This window comes from Lissotriton helveticus, chromosome 9, assembly GCF_964261635.1.
Source record: "Lissotriton helveticus chromosome 9, aLisHel1.1, whole genome shotgun sequence".
NCBI lineage: Eukaryota > Metazoa > Chordata > Amphibia > Caudata > Salamandridae > Lissotriton > Lissotriton helveticus.
Genome location: NC_136070.1, coordinates 94,646,427 through 94,666,403, shown reverse-complemented (window position 1 = coordinate 94,666,403; position 19,977 = coordinate 94,646,427). Strand labels below are relative to the sequence as shown.

Below are 19,977 nucleotides of genomic sequence, written 5' to 3'. Positions count from 1 at the left end.
GGTTTTGTGCAGTTAAACATTCTGAGCTGGAGTGTTTAGGTGAGAATTAGTTCCCTAAAGTTGGAAGGAACTGGAGCAGGTGATTGGCTGAGAGAATGAGTGATGAGAGGGGGCTGGACAGGAAGGAGAAGGGCAACATGAGTGCTGGCACTGGGCAGTTGGTGAAAGAAGAGAAATGGACCAAGTGTCAAGTGGGGGAAAGATTGAACTGATGGGAGAGCATGTAGTGGAAAGAAGAAAGCCCTGGCAGTGGGCATGGGATCTGTATTAATGCAACCCACTATCCTTGAGCTGGTCATTTTATTAGGATCAAAACAGCTAATAACAAGCCATAAGGTCGACCTGGATCAAGGAGTATCAGTGTGCAGTCATTAAGCTCACAGTAAAATAGGCATCATTCACTCTTTGACAGAAACATTTTAAGGCATAGGCAAAGTGGACTCTGGCCTAGGGTCCCAGACTTTCAGGTGGGCCCTGATAGAGCCAGCTCTGTTCCACAGAGAGTCTTGCCCTAATGACCTTGAATAAACCTTAAACAAATGTTTTAAATACTGTTTTCCTTTCATTTATTTCTAATGTGGGTGATGTGTGAGTCTATTACAGACATTTTGCGCAGAAATGTTGTGTTCAGGTTTCATGCAATATCCATAAATAGTTTCCTTAAACATCAAAATTGGACTTCACATATGAGAAACGGAAAGGTGTCTGAGATATCATTTGCAATAATATTAATGGGCTGCTGCTGTATTACAATATTGAAAACACACCTCTCTCCCTGAATATTAGATGCAAACACTTTTAGAATTTGGACCAGTGTGTCTATGCACTGTCAGTGACCTGCTCAAAGAGGATATGAAAGAGCTGAAACTGGATCATGAATTCAAAGCTGTTCTGAACAGAGCCCCCCACCAAATACGTTTGACCAGGGCCCCCAAAATCCTTCAGATGTTCCAGCTCTTTAAAATATTTGTGGAAACCTGAAACATTCCATACTTTTTTAAACCTCTAACAAAACATTTTACAAATGTGCCACTATATAAAAGCATTAAAGATATGTAAAGGGAGAGGAAAGACAAAAAGACAAGCAAAACAGGGCTACTCCATAGGGCGTGGCCTATGTTAATAAATTAAAGAGTTGCATGTTGTGGGAGCTGTCAAAGCTGAACTCCCAATGCAGAATCTGTATAAAACCCTGTTGACATTTTTCGTTGCCACTTACCTTCTTTTCGTCCATGATGCTGAGATTTGGCAGTAAATATTTTCCATTTCCAACACTGCATATATATCAGGAAAAAGTTTGTGGGGCCTAAACATACCTCATTTGCGGAGGGGATGCCCAGTCTTCAGGCGCTCAGCACAGGTCTTGCCTATGTTTGCCGCCTTCAGCAGGTGATTAGTCACTTTATCAAGACCAAAGCAGGCTGTGCAGGGGACAATCAGAGTGTAGATAAAAGCCAGGATCATGCTAATTGGCCACGCGATGATGATCAAAACGAAAAACCAGAAGCATCCCCAGAGGCAACATTGAGGTTGTTGTGTCATGGCAGCTCTACAGAAAAAGAGAGAAGGGCGCCCAAAGTCTCAGTGTCAGTTCATTCATTGGAACATCAGTGCTATTCAACCACCAGTTTTTATTATTTACAGCTATTAAATATTAAATGTTTTGCTCTACACTAGTCCACCTTTTATTGATTTGAAAATGTACGTACCCTTAAATGCACTGGTATTGAGAAGCTGGAAAAACAACCGGAAAGTAAAGTCAATAACAAATACTCTAAGGCGGTATTATCATTAAAAATGGAAGCATGGAAACTGGTGATATGAAAATATAAGGGACTCTACAAAAAAGGTGAAGCCTAAGAAGCTGAACTATAACACCAAGCTTAACAGTGGAGCAAACACAAACATATTTAAATAATCATACAAATTATACTTTAGAATCTATCTAACTGAAGTGCATGCAAGAGTAAGCCCAACATTATGAAATATTTTGGGGTTGAAAATTGAAATAATGGCGAGAAAAACGCCAGCAATCTTAAACTCAACCCTGTGATGTAATGCAAAATTGCCCCCACTTGCAAAATCTGGTGCGATCTGCCATAGACTTTTACCACCAGCAGTGCCCCGGCTACTAACATCAACGAGCATTCTGGCAATCTTTGGGATATCAAATGTCTGGGACCGAGTGAAGCTTCTGAGAGATCATCCCCAAGTGGGCCTGCCTGGACCTAATTCATGGTCCTAATCTTGCTATTCCTGGTAGTGCGTCCCATGACACACACCCTTTCTTCTTCACCAACTCCTGCAGCAAATATCCAGCCAAACTGCAGAGTGAGCTACTTACCCGTGAGGGTCTCAAGGCGCTGGGGGGGGCAGCTCCGGGTCAGTCGAAGAGCCAGGTCTTGAGGTCCTTCCTGAACATGTGAAGGGTTGGGGAGCGTCTGATGTTGACCGGGAGCTTGTTCCAGAATTTGGCTGCTATGTAGGAGAAAGCTCTCCCGCCGGTTCTGTTTCTGCGGATGCTACGGACCTCCGCCAGGGCGAGGTCAACAGAGTCGAGGTTCGTCTTGGGTACGTGGAAATAAACTCAGTCGTTGAGGTATTTGGGTCCGATGTTGTTGAGGGATTTGTAGGCATGGGTGAGAGAGCTTGAAGGTGATCCTCTTCCCGACTGGAGCCAGTAGAGGTTTCGAAGGTGTTGGGTCATGTGTTCGTGGCGTGGAGTCCCTAGAATGAGCCTGGCTGCGGCATTCTGGATGGTTTGGAGTTTGTGTAGAATAGTTTTGTTGATTCCAGCGTAGAGTGCGTTGCCGTAGTCTAGTCTGCTCGTTATAAATGCGTGGGTGACGGTCTTTCTGCAGTCAGGTGGGATCCATTTAAAGGTCCTGCGGAGAATGCGGAGGCAGTTGAAGCTGGTGGTCGCGACGGCGTTGATCTGGCAGTTCATGGTGAGGGAGGAGTCGAGGATTATGCTAAGGTTCCGAGCGTGGTCTGTCGGGGTGGCTGGGCTCTCGAGGGCGGAGGACCACCAGGTGTTGTCCCAGGTGGAGGTGCAGGGTCCGAGGATGAGGACCTCGGTCTTCTAAGAGCTGAGCTTTAGGCACCTATCCTTCATCCAGGCGGCTACATTTCTCAATCCTTCCTGGAAGCTGAGTCTGGTGATTTCTGAGTTCTTGGTGAGTGAGAGGATGAGTTGTATGTTGTCGGCATAGGATAGGATGCTGAGCCCGTGTTGTCTGACGATGGCGGCGATGGGGGCCATGTAGTGTTGAATAGCGTCAGACTTAGTGAAGATCCCTGAGGTACTCCACAGATTACGTCAGTGGGGTTGGAGAGGAAGGGTGGGAGTCTGATCTTCTGGGTTCTGCCAGAGAGGAAGGATCTTGCGTTGTGGAGTCTGGTGGTTATTGTGCGATGTAAGACGGTGTCGAAAGCTGTGCAGAGTTCCAGGAGGATGAGGGCTGTGGTGTGACCCTGGTCTAGCAGCATAGGGATGTCGCCGGTGGCGGCGAGGAGGGTGGTCTCCATGCTGTGGTTGCTGCGGAAGCCCGACTGGGATGGGTCTAGGATGGAGTTTTCTTCAATGAAAGCGGTCAGTTGGGCGTTCACAAGTCTTTTGGTTACTTTGGCTGCAAAGGGGAGGCGAGAGATGGGCAGTCGTTCTTCAGGTCAGTTGAATCGGCCGTTGGTTTCTTGAGGAGGGGTTTCACCTCTGCATGCTTCGAGTCGTCTGGGCAGATGCCGTATAAGAGGGAGGAGTTGATTGTTCGCCTAGTTCGGGTGCGATGACCTTCCAAGTTCTCAGACTTATCTCTGTTTTTGGGAAAGTGAATGGGCCTAGGCCGAAACCTTTCTACTGTACAGAGAAGAAATGTTTCTAACTATATGCAGAGGTAAAAGTGGGAGGGATCTGAGGGACATAACGTGCCCATAATTTTTAATTTAAGGAAAATACTTCCTCCAACTTTTAGTGAAGAGTTAATCTTTCGGGACTATTAATTCCGAGAGCTGAAATGCTTCAGCTGAAATGTAAGAGAAGGAGTTTCCTCTGCTGTTCAACCGAGAGAAGGGCAGACAACAAAACAAGTCTTATTGCCAAGGTGCCTGCTTGCCTGAAAGAAATGCAAATGTTCACAACTGGTTATTCTGCAAACATAAAGGGCGCTTGGAAACCGGTATTGGCTTTAATTGCTGGAATCTCTTGAAGCAACCTGATGATACATATTTATTCTTTTAGAGTGGTAGTTCGAGGGAGTTACCAGTTTGTGTTTTTAAAGGATAGTTCTAAAAAACTATGGGCCAGATTTACAAGGAAAGTGACTCAATGCGTGCTGCAAGCCATTTTGGGCGCCGCACTGAGTTACTTTCAAAGCACAGGGATTCGACATATTTACAACAATATGTCACATCTCTGTGCTTCCCCCTGCGCTGGCGCACAAACTGCTGCCCTGCGCCGGCAAAGACACCCTTGCACCATGGTGCAAGGATGACTGCGCCATGGGGAGATTGTTTATGTGCAGGAAGGATTCCCTTCCTGCACATAAACAATCAGAAATGTCGTTTTTCATCTTCTATGTGTGCTGCATTACAACTTGTAAAACGTCATTTATTTTTATGCGCAGGATGAGAAACCTTCCTGTACATAAACAAACATTAGAGGTATTTCCTCGTTTTATGTGTGCTGCAAAATTCAGCATGCATAGAAAGAGGAACAAAACGAGGAGAAATTAGTACATTTCTATTTGTTGCGCCTCCCTACGTCTCAACCAGGAAGGCGTAGCATTCAGATGCATTTCCAGATTTACGATTTCTTGTAAATCTGGAAATGTGTCAGTTTCCATGGGTGTTGGTTGGGAACACCCACAGCAACACCCATGGAATGCCCCTTTCAGGCAAAGTGCTGTACGTAAAGGGGCCGTATTTACAAGGACAGGAAAAGCCACACAGGATGGCTATTCCTGTCCTTGTAAATATGGGGCAGAAAAATGTGCTGCGGATGCGTCCCAAAATGGGACGCACTGGTAGTGCAAGGGGCTTGTAAATCTGCCCCAAAAGGCCCTATAAACAGTCTGGGTATTTCTAAAATTGATATTTTGGAAGCACTTTTTTATCCTAAACCTTTTTGCACATTTTGAAGCGGCCTATCTTATACTGCGTGTAAAGTAAGTTTAAAATAATGTCTTACATATTCACAGTGCTTTTCATTGGGACCTCGTAGTACTGAACATACACAAGTCCTTATTATCCACTGTGCCAACCGGGATTCACTTCTATGGCTCTCTGGTTACACACACAGACTCTTCAGTGCATTAACTAATAGAGGCTTCATAATGCACAATAGTGCATTTCCCACTGATTGACTTAAAAAGAATTCATGTTTATTTATTCAAGCTGTTCTTTATTTGATATATAGTTACTTAAAGGTGAAAGACCAAAAACAGTTACAGAATAGTTTGTCCCTGACCCTACGCTCACTCACCCTGCCCCTCTTTGCACACAGAATCACAGTTCCCATGCCTTTTTTTATTGCACCTCTACCACTGACTGTCTGAGTGATATCTCAAACATATCCCAAACATACCCCCCAAAAAAAGAAATAACCTTAACAACATTTGGGACTGTCCACAGGGCACTTGCTGGGGTCAACAGGTAGTTGTGACAGAGTATATCTGGGTATTCCACATGTAGCTGAATGTATATATTCTCTTTTTGGAGGCTGAATTACTCCTTTGTTTCAATTCTATAGGCAGTGGCCCACTTCTATTTGTTTATAACTGTTAAAAAATGAACTGGTAAGGAAAAATAGATAAATTGCCTTCTGTTTACAGTGAATGTACGTTATATACTTGTTACACGTCCATGTGAATCCCACTGTTTATATACTTCCAATCCAAGTAAAAGGTTTCGGAGAATAAAATTCTTGGTGATTGTCAGAATCCTATGCCAATCTCAGAGGTAGAAGGTCACTAGGTGCATCTCCTCCTAAAGGGTTTACGGAAGCTACATGCTCTTATAATAATGGCTGGTCTATTTAGGGGCTAATTACGAGTACGGCGGTCCTCCTGGCAGCACGCCAGTGGCGGTGCTGTAGGAGTACCGCCAAACTCATAATTGGTCCTTTAACCCCTTCAGTGCTGCACCAGCGCGGAACGTTCAGCGCAGCGGAGGGGTTAATGTTCTCCGAGAAACGTGGGTGTTAGTTTAACTATTCTTCATAGCTGTACTAGAACAATATGTTGAAATACATCCAGGAGGATCTTAAGCATTACAGGCAGAACGGACTATGAAGATCAACTTTCTAAATCTCTGAGTTTTGCACCTAGCTCCTGCCTGATTTTGATAGCTATGAAGTAACAGTGGTGAACAGTGTTACACACATAAATCTCTGGTGTATTCACCCCTTTTTCCATGTTCACGTACACCAATGTTTTTGTATACAGTTATTTTCAACAATGTATTTTCGACCTCCATTTTCAATATGGCTCCAACGGCTGGTTGCAAACGACATGGTCAAAGACATTTGCAGATGACTGAAGGTAGAAACATGGACCTTTTATGCAACAATACATATTTCAGCCTTTATTTTGAAAGTTTTATAGAGCGCGAACAAGATCCTAGCGGATATCAGAGCACTGTACAAATAATAAATGTTACTAATAACGAAAGTAAGAGCAGATCAAAACATATGTACAAAGCATATAGTAAAAACAGCATAATTAGGTGTAACATCAAAAAAGAAAGTGTCTTGTAGGTGGGGGCGCATGTGCGTCTCGTCACAGGGTTTCAGTAAATTTTAATCATGTAAACTTGGCCATGAGGATGGCTTTAACTTCCTTTTTAAAATAGGTAGTGGAAGAGTTGAGTCTGGTTTCTGGGGGTAGGGCATTCCAAATTCTGGGTGCCATCCCAGAGAAGGATCTGTTATAAGTTTTTTTCTTAGGGAATTTTTTGTGGTTTCTGTAGTAGTTTTTCCGCACTTCTTGAGGATCTGGACCCACCCGAGATCGTCAATTTCTGTGGCAAATAGCTGGGTGCCTTGTGATGCATAGCTCTGTGTGTCATGCAGGCAATTTTCAGCTGGATTCTTGCCTCCAGGGGTAGCCAGTTCAAGGATTGAAGGTCTGGGAGATGTGGGAGGTACGTTTAGATCCAGTTATGAGTCTTGCTGTGGCGTTGATTGAGGCTCTAAGTGGTGCAGTTGATGTTTTGAGTAGGCCACAGAGAGAGACACATCCGTATTCCACTCTGGGTATAACCAGAGTTTGTACTGCCTGTTTGAAGTCATTGTGTGGTAGGAAGGGTTTCTTTTTCCTCAATGTGTTTATCTGGAAGTTGGCTCCCTTTGTAGCATTGCTGATATGTTTTTGCATGTTGAGGTTACTGTCTAAAGTGATTCCTAGTGATTTCGCTGAGTCTACGATAGTTGGTTGAACTTTGAACGCTGTAATATGTTTGATCCAATCTTGCATTTTGGGGATTTGAGCCGGAGGAGCTATTAATAGGAATTCGGTCTTTAGGGCATTCAATTTGAGATGATTTTCTGCCAGCCAAGTTTGGGTTATTATAAATATAGTGAGTGCCTACTCTGAGGTCCCTTTTCCGGGCAGGAAACCGACCACTTACTTTGGCAGCCAGAAATCAATGCTCTGTAACAGGAGTTACCTGCCCCATCGGAGATAAGAGTTCTGCTGTAACTCTGCAGATCTGGTGTCTCTTACTCAGAGACTCTCTCTAGGGGAATTCCCAGAGGTAAAATTAAAAATACCCAGGCAAATCTGAATCAGAATTACAGATTACTCCAATAATTCCTCATTTCTAATTGGCTCACAGGGTGCCACCTTTAATGTTGAATAGTTGGTCCCCTTGATCCAGAATTACTGATGCCCTCAATATCAATGACTGTTTTGGGTGGAGTTGCTGGGTATAATTCATACCAAGGCTCTTGGAGCTATAACACCTTGGCTGCTAAGGCTTTTCCCCTCCTGTGCTACAGATTTATGTTCCCCATTATACATGACGAGTTGACCTTGTCATGAGCACAGATCCAGTGTGCCTCATGACGAGTTCACCTTGTCATTAGCATGGAAAAGGTTATTAATGTGTGTGGTGCCGACAGATGTAATTCAGAATTGCAAGGAACAGAGACTTTACTCAAGCCTTGAGTTCTATTCACAGTTTAGGACATTTGCTGACTTGCTTCTTTCATTTGAAAATAGCTATACCCTTCTAGCTTCTTATTTATATATATTTGTTTTGTTAAATACATTTTATTTGAGATAAATAACATAGGAATACAAATATATTTATTCAGTTCTGATGCAGAAAAAGTATACATACAAAGCATCTGTAGGCAAATTGAGTAAATAAATAGGACTTAAAACATTTGTACTGGTGTAAAAGGAACCTGCGAGAAGTGGGAAAAAGCAAACAGTATTCAAGAAAGGAAAGAGAGAAAAGAGGGAAAAGAAGATAGAGAGAAAAAAAAGAAAAAGGATGGAAGAAGGAGAATAAAAGAAGAAACTATAAAGAAGGTGAATCAGATGATAGAAAAGAAGTGAATGGTAGCCACAGTAAATCAGATTTAATTTGTAGATATATTGAAGCATGGGGCACCGAAGCAATTCTATGTTCATCACATATTAAATTCTCCTTATTTATATATTGATTGGTTTATTTTGCTAAGTGTTCCTAAACAGCACTCTTAAACCCTAAGGTACCAGCGCATTATATATGCAACAAGAGAAGACATGTTCAACATGCATAGAACCCCAATGGAACAAAAACAGTTCAACAGGCGCGTAAATACGGTTCAGCTGGGTTGGTTCTAGAATTGTCCCAGGATGAGACAAAAAGCTGATAAGAGGGAGGGTTAGTGGATAAACGCTGGGAGTAGAGGAAATACGGACAAATCCGGGTTAGTGGGAACCAATATTTGGATGGATGGGTTGGAGGAGATTCAAGTAAGTGTAAGGCATACGCTATGAAGTAGGTGAATCTATATTATTAGAGATGAAGATATAATATCCTACTTGTGCCTTACAAATTTGTAATTAGTTTTTCAGGTTAAAAGTTGATTTATTAGATTTAAACAAAATACAGCCTAATAATGCATTCAAACCTCTAAGAAAGATGTATTAGAGGGGAAAAAGGGGGATAATATAACAAGATAATCATATATGGTCAATTTTAATAACAATCTGAGGGCAATATAAAATATTGTTATTCATTGATATGTACTTTAAAGATACATAAATAAATCTTCCTTATAAAATAGAAATGAAAGGAACATCAAGAAGATTTAAGAACGTCCTTATTGTTCAGTTGATGTTGACAAGAGGGGTGTGCTTGTTTAGTCAAAAAATTTGTGATTGGAGACCAAAAAATAGAGCACTTAAGAACTAGTGAGAGAGGATGACAGTATGAAGTGTCAAGTCGTTGGATGTGACGCACTGCATACCACCACGCTTAAAAGGATAATTGGGAGAAGTCTTTCCAATTTTTTGTTATTAAAGTATGAACTAAGGGACAAGTGAATAATAAATGTTTGATGTCTGCAGGATGTGACTAGAATGGCCAACTAAAATGTGGTGAAGTGTAGCAGGAGAAATGAAGAGTCTGTTGTAGATGTAAAATAATGTTTGTGTAGTGTTAGCGGCAGAAGATGTTTTCTGTAATTGTATCCAGATACATCGCTAAGTAGAGGCAGGCCACATTACTTCTTAATCACATTCCCAGGCTAATTTAGTGTCAGTTTTAGATCAGTCAATGAGATTTTTGTTGTAAGAATTGTAAATAGTGGAAGCTTTTGGATTTGTAAGAAGAAGAGTCCCTAATGTAGAGGAGGGTGATGCAGGTTGGTTGACACAAGATTGAAAATGATAGTGAGCAGTCACTATGATGTTTTTTAGTATTTGAAACTTATTTTGAAAGGAAGATGGACAGTTAAAAGACTGTTAGCTTGTAGTAAGGTCAGAAAGAAGTTAGTGATAGAGAGGTGGTTGACCCATATTAGTCCAGAATTCCCCCAAGATTTCCAATAAAGGGGTTTGTTATTATGTAGTAATGAAGTACTATGCCAAATTGTAGCATTGAGGAATGGATTTATACGGCAATGAAGGTTCTGGCAAATTACATAGATGTTTGTAAAGAGGTGCGGAGAGATTATTTGGTCTTCTGGAGAAAGTAAATTATTCACGAAAAGAGAAAGGAAAGAGAAAGCATTTCTCCAGGTCTGACCATAAATGAGAAAATGGAGAAGATTCTGAAAGCCAATGAATAGATTGCTTTAAAATAAAAGCTGATTGGTATTTAAGAAAATCAGGGAAATTAACGCCGCCATCTGTTTTATGGCGTTTTAGTTTCATTAGAGATATACCGGATTTTTATGGAATTGGTGCATTTAAAACATTTAGGTTTAACTCTTTTTATTAGCATTTTCATTGAACATACAGTTGCAGCTCCGCATCATAAATTTCAGTGATCATTTTACCATTGGAACATTTCTAATACATTCAGCTCTACTGTGACCCACGCTATCAACATACTTCTCCTGGAGTATGTGAAACAATCTGTATTTTTAAGCAGGAAAAGGAATAACCTAAGGAGGTGAAAACATACCCCCTTAAAATGAAACAGTGAAATCCCCCCACCCCTCTCTCCCTCCCCCCCCACTGGTGTGCATATTTCCTAGTTCCACTGTACAGCCATTGTGAAGAGACTGGACCCGGCCAGAGTTCAATTTACCTCGGAAGAGTCTTCCGTTGCTGTTAGTCGAAGGAATCAGAGGTACTTGGGACACGTAATTTTATTGAATTCAGTTGACAACAGGGTCAGAAGGGGCCTCCATACCTCTTTAAATCTGGACACAGTGCCTGTGAGGGAGGCCTGAATGCGTTCCATCCCTAGAATATACCATACTTTATGGAGCCAACCTGTGCATGTGGGTATCTTTTGCGTGCCCCAGTGCATAAAAATATTTTGAAGCGCCCCTCCCAAAGCTAAGCCCATCTGTTTTCCTTTGCGGGACATTGAAAACAGTTAGTGGGGATGGATAATGGGATGTTGGAATTAGTGTATAAAACAATGGGTACCAACATCATCTTTATAGAAGCATGGCAACCCCACGAGGATAGATGTAAAGGGTGGGAACGATTAACTAAGGACGTTAATTTTTGTATGCATTCATCTAGGCTTAATGAGATAGATCTTTTGAGTGAAGGAGAGAACCATAATCCTAGGTATTTGATTTTTACTGTACAACAAGGAGAGAATTGAATAAAGAAAAGACATAAAGATAAGAGAACAGATAATGAAAAAGGAAAGAAATGGGGAATGTAGCAAAGTGTATCTAAGAAAATGAGAATTGAGAACATAATATAAAACACATAAGAAAAGGAAAACATACCTAAGGATATTTTCAAAGGAGGATCGGGGTGGTGAGACCACATGGAAGAGATGACACAGCCGGGTTTCGAGAAGACTTGTTGAAAAAGGGTAGATGAAGAACAGCACAATTCAAACAGGAAAAGTAATACCTGTGAAAGGAATAATATTATTAGTCTGAAGAGGCATGTGATAACTGTTATAGACAAGAAAATGAAGAAAAAAACATTTTAAACAACACATGCAGGTCAGAGAAGCAATGCAATAAGGAATGAGCTGTTCAAAATGAATAACACTGGGTTGAAATAAGAATATCAAGGTTTAACAGGTCAAGAAATGTATACGTTTCAACTCTACCGTCTTGAAGAAATGCCTTAAATAGAGATGGGTCTTAGTAGGTAGACGTCTTGTTTTTGTAAGTCACTTTAAACAAACATGTATGGGAAAGACCAAAATGAGTGCCGAGGCATCAATGAGCTGGTCTCATAGATGAAAATTATTTTTGTCTGTCTGCCGTATTTGTAGTGTAGTCCTTTGTGAAGTAAATGATGTTACCAGACCAAGAGATCCTTTTCATTGCCTTGACTGCTGAGAGAACAGTAGCCAGTTAGTATATTCAAGAATGTAAAGGATGACGCCTTTGGGCTTTTTGGAGGTAGAAGCAGTACTACGTAGGTGACCTAATCTGTGGGTTCTCTGTATATTGAGTGAAGATGACTACTGTAAATTAATTAGTTTAGGAAGAAATGTTTTGAAAAATGAAATCGAATCGGGCCTTCAGAACCCTCAGGCAGTCCATAAATATGTAGGTTATTTCTTCTATTTCTAGTCTCTAAATCTTCAACTTGTTTTTGAAGCAGGCAGACGTGGGTTTGAAGTTGATTAACTGCAAGAGTAGTAGTGTTAAAGGTTGTAATATGCTGCTCAGATGTCAAGTTTTTCTCTTCCATCCTGGACCTTCTAGTTCTATCTTCAAGGTTTTGGAGTTCTGCATTGGTTTCTTCCATGTAAGAACCCAGTGCTCTAATTTCCTCAAGTAAAACGTCCATTGAGACAAAAGGAGGGAGCTTAGATCTTTTTTTCAGTCTGCCCTTGATAGTAGAAAGAGTGACAGGCACTGTTGTTTTCAGTCTATAATTGTCACAAAGCTGTGTGTGTCAATGTTTTGGGGAAAAAACCTTAATGTATGACAGAAATAGGCATTTAGAAGTTTGCAAAGAAAAAACGCTGTCTCCAAAGTGCCAGAAGTATTGTAAAAAATTATGTATGGCAATAAACTTACATGCTGGGTCAAGCAGGTGTGCATAAGAGATACTAATGAATGTTCCTTAAGCAGCCCTCTCCGTCTGCCTCAGATCTTTGACATTACGGTGCAGGAAGATGGCAGATGCAGCATGAAGAAGAAAGCATAACACAGGCTCTGCTCCACTGCAAAATGGTACAGAACAGTGCCCTGACAGTTTACTTTGCCGTCTGAGGAGAATATGGTGAGCAGCAAAGAGAGGAGCAAATGATGAAAATGGCCATGTATGCTGTGTTGTAAAACTGTTTCGGTAAGGTCCAAGGAAATAAATGAGGAGAAATAAAGATATTTCTCGTTGTTACACTTCACCTGGTGAGGTTTAGCAATTTGGCGCATTTCCAGGTCTACCACTTATGGTAAATCAGGGCATGCGTCAAAATCCATGGATGGACATGTGGGAATACCCACGATCCACCCATGGAATGTCTCCCTGACGCAGATTAACATAAGGCAGTGCTTTGCGCTGCCTTGCATAACTCTACATTTATCATGCCATGCAGGGCCATGCCATGCAAGGGCAACGCAAAACTTTGATAAATCTGGCCCACCTTCAACATCCTATTAATTAGTATATTGTGGAATTCAGTCATACAACTCACCAGTTAACTGCAAAACCTCATGAAAATCCACAACTACCTTGTTATATGACATGGAAACTGCTGCACCACTCATCAAAGAGCAAACCGTATATGAATATGTTATGCGTCTTTGCGCTGGTTTGAGCTGTGCAGTGTAAGTGTTTTTCGAAACTCCCCGCCATGTTATAGCCTCACATAATGATTTTATATTTGTTTCCTGTATGTTCTTCTTGGAATCATTGCCTGGCACTATTTTCCCTTCATGTTGTTATGTGTTAGTCACCCTCAAGAGGGGTTCATTTTATGTCAAAGCTCATTTGATACTTAAAAATGGTGTCATGTGAAGGTATTTAAACTTTAAGTCATTTTATGACACCATAGCAGAATAGGACCAGGCTCACAACCTGTTAAAACTTCAACACTCTTACCTATCTGTAGAAATGTTCCCCTTTTTGTATAGCCCCACCCCATACAGTTAGGTCTATGTGCTTATGGGAATGAATCTGACAGTGCACTGATGTTTGCTACACAGGTCCCAGTGCCTGTGCTCTCCCCCAAAACTGTTATTTTCAACTTGGTAATCCCAAATTGTCAAAAACGTTACCTTCTCATAAGTTCCTAGAATGTGATACCAGGGGTACCAAGGACATAGGTGGTAAAGGGGTCTTCAGGCTGCAGCACAGTTTTCTACCACCCTGGGTGACACAAGCAAACTAATGACAACAGGCCTGCCTTTGCAGACTGTAGAAGCAGTGCATACTGCTTGAACTCATCTGTGCCTTCACCATGTGTCACACAGCTGAATGTGCTACCTCTGAAATACGTATATGTGAGTTGTCCCTAAATATAGACCGCCTCAGCCCAAGCGGCAGGGTGCAGTATATTGAAGGTGAGGAAACATACATGCAAGTCTACATGTCCCTATAGTGGTGTTCCCCATTAGAAACTATATAAGTGTTAGTGGTCCATAGCATAAAATGGCCTGCAAACAGGGCACTCTTGAGATTTACAGCTCCATTATAGTACCACTAAAATATGTCATGTTTGGTATCAAGCAACGTGCCTTCTCACATTTGACATGATCCTTGTGCCCTTGGTGATGTGACATGCACCCATGTGGTACCTTAGAGGTTGCCAACCTGGTTGCCCATGCGTCTCTGTGCTCTGGTTGACCAGCCCACAGTTTCCCATGCCTGCTGCTGCTAAGACAGCGTTCTAACCACATGCCAGGCAGTGTGATCACTGCCAGGAGTCAAGAACATAGGCTTGGACAGGAAGAGGTCACATCTCCCTCCTCCCAAGCAGGCTAGTGAAGTGGCACATGAAGGTGGTGAGCTTCAAAGGCTGTACCTCCTCTGATGTGATATGAATTAGGGTTGACTCTCAGCAGAGGAAACAGTCCTCCAGCTCCCCTAGGCACATTTGCACCTGGGCATGCAGGAAATTAGCTATGCAGGGAGGTGTAAACCCCCAGAAGACACCTCCAGGATGCAATGTAACTATTTAGCAAGATGCTGTTAACAGACAAAAGATAAAGGCAACAAACTTATTTGTAAAGCTATCCTCAAAGACTACCACACAATCTTGTATCCTTTTCCCAAAAGATAGAGGAAAGTAAGAACTCCTCTGGTAAACTTTTCAAAATCGTGAAGGATCTTGGGGTATTTGGACCAAAAATACCGTGAAAAAATACCGTAATACAAAAAGATTGTGACAAGAATATCAGGATGTCAAAAATACAGTTGATAGGAATACTGAAGGTAAACAATATTGTTTTAAGTGTTATTTTTCATATTGTTGCAAAAAATAATGATTAGGAAAATATCATTTGTGTCATTTCGTACGTCATTTATTGTACTGTGTTCTAATTATATGTTTTGTTTTTTTTTCAGAACAAAGTGTTCTAATTATATGTTTAATCGTTATTTTTATTTGTGTTTTTACTAAGATAATTTATTAATTATGGCTTTGGTGAAATTTGGGAGTTTAGTTGCATTCATCTATAAAAATCATGCTTTTATCATTTATTTTTAGAAGTGGGATATTGGGTTTTCAGGGGATAAGGGTGGGTAGATTTTTGAAAAGTGGATATTTTAATGAATATTAATGCTAATTATTTTAATGATTTGCAAATTAATATTGTAAAATGCTTTAATTTAGCTCATTACATTAGAAATTTTTATAAATAATAGTGTATAAGTAAATACAATGTAAATGAATGAAAATACATTCAAATTATTATTTTATAGTCACTATTCAAATGAATACTGAAATAAAAAGATAGAAATATAAAAAAATATAAAAATTAAATTTATATGAACGTTATGATGTAATCTTTTTCCAAAATGCAAATAAATATACATTTAATTTTTTTAAAATTTTTATATAAGTAAATAATTAAAAAATCATATCAATAAAAATATAAATGTTTCATTATTAAAATATTTTAAATAATTTATAGGTAGAACATTATAATGTCACTATAGATTTTTTTATTGTTATTCTAAAATTTGGTTTTGTATTTCTTTTTATTTTATTGTTGTTCATTTTGGATTATTCCAAAGCTTAGGAATGGTAGTAATATTTTTAAACATGTATTAATTATTATCAGTGATAAAAATATTCTTTTATATGCTAATATTTGAATATGAAAATTTAGATTGGTAGTTTTGGTTAGGTATATTTTTAAGTACATTTTCATTTATTTTATAGATGAAAAAGTATATGTCACTATGGAGTAATGATTGTGCATACAAAAGTTTAAGGGCCATATTTCTCAAGATTACATTTTACGAGTCTATAATAGCAAATGTTACCGATTCCAAAATGCAAGGTATGTAGGTTTTTGCAAACATTTTGCGATTCCTACATATTTCTTAATAGTGAGTTGCAAATTGTGATTTGCTATTAAGGAATGCCTTCACATTCATTGCTATGGGCTTAGAGGTCCAAAGGAATGAATGGGAAGAAATTCGCAATTCGCGAGTACCAAATACGCAATTTTATGGGTGCAAGGGGGCCCAAAACGCCGACCTGATGCACCGCTGAAATATGTATGTGTGCACATGTGGCGTACATACATGCCCTAAAAGCATGTATGTGCACCATATGACACTTCAAAAAATGCTAAAAATTGAATTTTTCTAGGAATTTGCAAATTACCACCAACTTGAAGTTGGTGGTAATATGCGATTCCTTAGTGCCAATTCGCAATTTGTGATAGCTACAAGAATTGCATTTAGGGAATCCCAAATTGCGATTCCCAAATTGCTTTCGCAATTTAGGTAATCACAAATAATTGCGATTACCCATATTGCGAATTAAAAATATTTGATACATTGCAAAACGTAATTTTGCGATCCCAAAAAGCATTGATACATCTGGCCCTTAGTCTGTAGCACCTTGCATAAAATGTTTTAGATAGTAGTGGAAATTGTAATTTTTACCCCTTTAGTGTCCAACGCATAGTACAAGTGGAAGAAATAATGGGGTATTAAGTAAACATAAGAAGGCAAATGCCCGTAGGGCTGGATGGTCTCTCTGTTGAAGTTTCTGTGACTTTGAAAGAAATAATGGTTCCATGGTGGAGGTCTTCATTTAATACTATTTTAATGGAGGTATCTATGCCCCGCCGCATCCTGGCAGTACGTCACTATCAGTCTAATACTGAAACCTAACAAGCCCCACAATAGGTGTGAGTCAAATAGTCCGGTATCCTTGCTAAACTGTGATTACAAGGTCTTTGCAGCTATTATGGTGTAGAGACAGGCTAGTGTAGTTGGGAAGCCTGTCCACAAGGACCAGAATGGTTTTATGCCAGGAGGAAATTTATATGAATTGACTCACTCTCTTATGGGAAGAACAGACTTGGCCACCTCCAACTCTATACTATTAGCAGTGAATACGTTAGATGCTGCAAAAGCCTTTGACCAAGTTAATTGGACTTACTTAGCAAAAGTATGAAAACACCTAGGGCTGGAGAAACCTTCTGTAGGGTGATAACATTGTTTTATAGTTCTCCGAGGGTGAGGATATTGGTTACCAAGAGCTTATCTAGCCATGTGAAGATCATGAGAGGGACGGGGCAAGGGTGCCCGATCTTCCCCTCAAGTTTAACATATATATAGAACCTTTTGCCCAAAAGTTAAATAATAGTATTGTTCCCTTTAGTATTGCTTGGGGGTTCACAAAGAAGCTAGCCTAGTATACAGATGACCTGATCATATTTACATCAGACCCCAGTAAATCATATCTCGAAATACAAAAGGAGGTGCAATCTTCTGTAAATTCACAGGATAATAAGTGAATAAAGATAAAACAGAGATAATGGCTTTGAATCTTAACTGGTAAGGGTGTGAGGGAAAAGAAGCCTTTAAATACTTGGGTATTAGGGTGGTGAAAGATTTAGATATCTTGGTGGGAACCAACCTAAATACGGTCATTAGGGAACGTAAAGGACTGCTGTCTAGATGGGAAAACCAACCTCTAAAACTTTATGGCTGCACTAATTTAGTCAAGATGATGATCCTGCCTAAGTTCACCTTTCTGTTTGACAACATTCCCCTAACCTTTCATAAGAAGATGTTAAAGAAGTTTCAGGGAGAAATTAGTAACTTCATTTTGAGCTTCAGAGGGGTCAGAATAGCTTGTACAAAGCTCATAAGGAAGTTGCTTAAAGGGGGACTGGCCTTACCTGGCTTACAGTTATACTGCTGGGCCTTTCATTTAAAAAACTGTAGAGGGTTAATAGGAACTTCTGATTCACATTTGACAGGGAGACTATGGAAGAGCCTTAAGGAGGGTATAACTGAAGCAGGTTTTCTGTACAAATTTGAATCCTTAAATAGAAAAAAAAATGGACTCAAGCTCTCCCAAGCAGTTGCAAGATTCTGGCACGACATGAGAACATTTATGGGTTTTCCGTATTATATTCCACTAGCACCATTTTGGGACTCAGCAGCGACTCCAGGGTGTTTTATCCATAAGCTGTGTGGCCCCATTAGAAGATTTGTGATCATGGCTTGGGAGTACTTGCTGTGCCAACGGAAACCACTGTCATGGGAGCAATGGGCAGGTAGAATGTTTGGGCATGATGGCCGCAGGTAGAAAGGGCTAAGCCATGATATGGAGTCTGGGAGCATGACTTGACAAACGAGGAGCTGGAGGAGATATGGCAAGTATATTTCAAATTGTTGTATGCTATAGTGAAATCTGTTCCATTAAACATGAACCATCTCTTTACTCTTTATAGATGCTACTAGATTCCTGCGAAATTGGATGAGTTTAAGAGTAAAAGAGAATACAGATGTGCAAGAGGCAGGTTTAAGGGGACCAATGACATGCACATGCTCATGGAATATCCAGGTTTGGTTCCCTATTGGCAAGAGGTGGGTAAGGTGTTACATGTCATAACAGATTGTGGTTTACAGGTAAGCCCCATCTTGATATTTTTTGGAGTAGATAAAAGCGGATCTGGTGCAAAGGTCCTCAGCAAAGATCAAAGAGTGTTATTGTTTTACCTGGTCCTGCTGGCTAGAATAGAAATCTGCAAAAGATAGGTTCAAGCAGAGTCCCCTTCAGTGAAGGAGTGGGTGATCATGTATGCAGGTTGGATAAAGTAGTCCATACCCGGAAAAGGGAGCTTCTGTGGGAATCATACGAGTCATTGCAGAAGGCAAGACAGGGAGAGACAGTCCAATGATTATACCAAGGCTCTTTCAACAAGTCCTGGTCCATGTCTATGTATGTGAATGAGAGATCTGTTATAAATGATTGCTACCTGCCCATATAGCATCTGGTTGGGTGCTATTTGTGTACCCCCAACACAGACATTGACTGTAGTAGGCATTCTTGGTGATATGACGACAAACAAAAGTGTCCAACACCTTCCCCAAGTTGGTATGGATTGGAATGGCAACAGTAAATGTCATCCTTTCAGAGTGCAACATCTTCCCCAAATTGGTTTAAATTGTAGTTGGAATAGTAAATGTCACTCTTTTAGTGACCAACACCTTCCCTAAATGGGTACAGATTGGAGCAGGAATAGTAAATGTCACCCCTTTAGTGTCCAACACTTTCGGCCAAATTAGTATAGATGGGAGTGGTAATAGTAAATTTATTTATTTATTTATTTATTTTATACACTTATATAGCGCAGCTGTCACTCCAGGGAGTATCTTGGCGCTTATAGCCCGTAGCCTAGATGACAGGCCGGAAAATATCAGCTCGCAACATCCATCTTGTCCATGCTGAAACACTCTGGCTAAACCAGTGTCATACAGACCGTATCTGAGAGGTTAAAAATCCAAGTTTTCAGAGCCTTGCGGAAGTCTTTCTCAATGGAGATCAGACGCAAATTGGGTGGGAGTTTATTCCAGGCCTTAGCACCCAAGGTAACGAGGGATTTACCTCCTCTTGTTGAAAGTCTGAATTTGGGTATCTGTAATAGGTTCATATTAGCTGATCTGAGGGAACGTGTGGGTGCATACAGTTTGAACCAAGGGAGAAAGTATTTGGGTCCTTGTCGATGGTATGCTCTGAAGGTAATCACGAGGATTTTGAACAGTATGCGTTTGTGGATGGGTAGCCAGTGTAGGGCCTTGAGAGCGGCCGAGGCCGATGACCTCCTCGGCCATTTCAGGACCAGACGCGCAGCGGCATTTTGGACAACCTGCAGCCTATGCAGGACAGATCGATTTAGTCCTGCATATAGGC

General features: G+C 40.5%; 1 protein-coding gene across 1 annotated transcript in view; it reads right to left on the bottom strand.

The window, feature by feature from the left end:
- LOC144782641 (uncharacterized) overlaps window positions 1–19,977 on the bottom strand; it is a 589,272-nt gene that overhangs the window by 80,938 nt on the left and 488,357 nt on the right. Inside the window, exons 4-6 of the transcript XR_013601190.1 lie at window positions 11,405–11,534; window positions 1,710–1,734; window positions 1,317–1,549 (exon numbers count right to left, since the gene is read on the bottom strand). The gene's annotated coding sequence lies outside the window, so the exon portion shown is untranslated. The remainder of the gene's footprint in view (window positions 1–1,316; window positions 1,550–1,709; window positions 1,735–11,404; window positions 11,535–19,977) is intronic.